Below are 3030 nucleotides of genomic sequence, written 5' to 3'. Positions count from 1 at the left end.
TTTTAAATATCATCCGATCGCACGCATGCGCAAGAGTGAAGAGGTGCGTGTGCATTTCTTTATTTTTATTTTTTTGCTTCAAAATTAAAATAAAGAATCGACTCCTTGAGATGCATCATCCCGTTTTTAACGCGAACTTCGGGCAGAATACGTGGACTTCAACCAAGTATACACAATAATAATGATAGAAAATGATAACAAATAAGTGGCATGGTAGGAAATGCCTATCCTGGCAAAATTAATAAATACAAATGTTAAATGAAATAATGCTACTTAAAAAACAGCAAAATTAAAAATACACAAATACAAGTTTATCTTTGTAGTTTATATATACAATATGTGTGTTATTACAATTGTTTATACGTTATACATAATCAAACAAGAGTTTTACAATGCTGTGATTGACGTCTTCATAAGGAAAGAGCGGCGGATGGATTTTGTGTACAAATGCTTTACTAATTGGTGAGTCAGAAACTATTTCGGGCATAATATTGAACTGATAAGTGTGGTTGAATGAATGGCGACTACGAGCCACCTGCCTTCATATTCAATTGAGCAGTGTGTGTTTTCCTCGTTGCTGACTGTGACGACCCTCTCCGCCTCCGGCTGGCGTACCTGCAGGCGGCAGAGGTTTGTCAGGTTAGTGGGAGCACCTGAGATGATCAGCAGCACATGGGCTTTGTGTGCCAGTGCACTCTGTTAAAAGGCCCCCTGGTCTCAGGTGGTCTCGCTTTTGCTCTGCCTTGAGACACCCGCCTTGCTATTTGGTAAAGGAGTATGGTACCTTCCATGCATGCACTCACCTCCACCACTGAAACTACTGACTCGACACGCCACTGGTGTAAGTCCAACAAAACCCCGTTCTGACTAATTGCTTGTGGTATCCCCTCCTTGTTGTCACGGCCCTCCGACCCGGATTGTGACTGATAAACACTTGGCGGCTGTGCAATAATTAAGCAATAAAGGTCTGACAGGCCAGACTTTGTCCTCGTTAATGTAACATTATTGAGAACAAAGGCCGGCCTTGAGTGTTATTATTAAGGATGAAGTGGTGTAATTAATGCAGATTTTTTGATATCGACCGTGAATGTGTGTCACGCTTGTGCGTAACCTTTAATGTTTGTATCTGCCTTTCGTAACTCTCTAGCCCCGTACTGACATCGCTGCACGGCACTGATAAGGGTTCTCCATAGGACCACAACATGACATGATGAACATAATAACACAATTACAACATGCCATCACGATAAGGGTACCATCTGCCAAATTCCCCTTAGAAACCACAGAGATGGGCAGTAGTTTACTTTGTCACTTGTATTTAATAGGGCCGATAAAGAAAATCTAACGTAATTTTTAACAAAATACATTTTGTGTTCAAAATACTTTCTCTACAAATCAAAAAACAGTTTACGAGTTCAGTCGTCAGATATTCAAATGGATTGTCGAGTCAAGATAAACATTTTTAACAGACAGTTGTGAATTGAGCAACACTCAGTCATTTTTCCTGTGAACGGAGTCATGCCTCCTTTTACTTCCGTAACATCGGTAGCAAAGCTGCTTCCCCCTTTTTTCTTTGCTCGACTAACATTGGTGACCAACAAGTTGGCGAGTTGTACGTCCTGGATGTTGCCAAAAAGTGGATCTGATTTTCAATGAAGGCAACAAGGTCTTTTTTTGTATGTCTTCATATGTTGTGGGGAATCTTTCAGTGTCTCAAGTGTGGGAAAATAATTAGTTTGGCTTTGAAGGCTGTCACATTGTGTACATTTTGTGCGCATTCAGGGGAGTCAATATGCCCACAGCAAAAGCACATTCACAAAGCGTTGCTCAGTGAGGCAAAATTCTCAGCTCTCCCCATTAACACCAAAAATGTGCTAATCTTCCCGTTGGGCTCTCACACTCATTGACATACTTTTTATTATTACTTTAGTTATGAGGCAAGTCCAGGTGATAAGCATCAGTTTCCTCAAGGAACTTAATAATACAATGATGCTGAAGTCCCCGTATTAAGTTAACTCAGCTTTTTAGTGGAGCTCGCAAGCTAAGTCTTTGTCAATTAGTTCTCCCCGTCGAGTGTAGTCGAGTCTAGTTCCTTCGTATCCATAAGTTCCTCGGTTAGATCTGAGCATCCTCAAAGACACGTTAGAAAGATTGTAATCCTTCAAGGTTTTCACGTTTAACAGATGTCCAGTTAAGGGACCTTTCCATGTAAACAGCAATTTTGTATTTGTGTCCAAAAGGCTCTGAAAGAAGACTTTTGGCTGAGTGCTATCAACTGCCAACAATACCTCTCTAAGTCTCTTGGATGCCCCCTGGTGTGCGGTTCGAGAAAGTGTAAACATTCACTCCAATAGTTGTCTTGTCTACCTTACCTTATCTACCTTCTTATCTAATATATTTTGACAAATCATTTTTACTTTCTCATTATCTCATTTTCAACACAATATATTTAATCATATTTATTTTAAAAAATGTTTATCTAATATAACTGGTTTTATTTTTTTAACTTTTTGTTTTATTGTATTTCAACCTAACATTTGAGTTTGTTTCAAAGCTTTTTTCGACCTAAGATATTTTTACTGTTCTTTCAAAATATTTGAGTACAATAGTCTTTTGGCCTAACATAATTTGCCATTTTTCCAAAACATTTTTTGACCTAGTATGTTTTTACTTATATTTCATGAAAAAATTCAACCTAACATATTTTGACTTTTTTTTCAAAAGAAAATACCTTTTTTTCTTGACACACTTTGACTTTTTTGTCAAGACAAATTTCAACTTAACATATCTTGAATTTCTTTCATGAATTGTTCTACCTAATATTATTTGAGTTATTTTACTATGACATATTTGGACGTAATATCGCTTGACTTTTTGTTCAAAACATTTGTTGACTTGATTCTCAAGACACATTTCAACTTTTAAAAAAATTGACTTTTAAAAAAACCTAAAACGTAAAAACAAAGTCGAAAAATGTTACGTAAAAAATTGTTTTTCCACATTACATATTTATACTTTTAAAAAAAATAT

This window comes from Gasterosteus aculeatus, chromosome 17 (genome assembly GCF_964276395.1).
Source record: "Gasterosteus aculeatus chromosome 17, fGasAcu3.hap1.1, whole genome shotgun sequence".
NCBI lineage: Eukaryota > Metazoa > Chordata > Actinopteri > Perciformes > Gasterosteidae > Gasterosteus > Gasterosteus aculeatus.
This window is presented reverse-complemented; position numbering follows the sequence as displayed.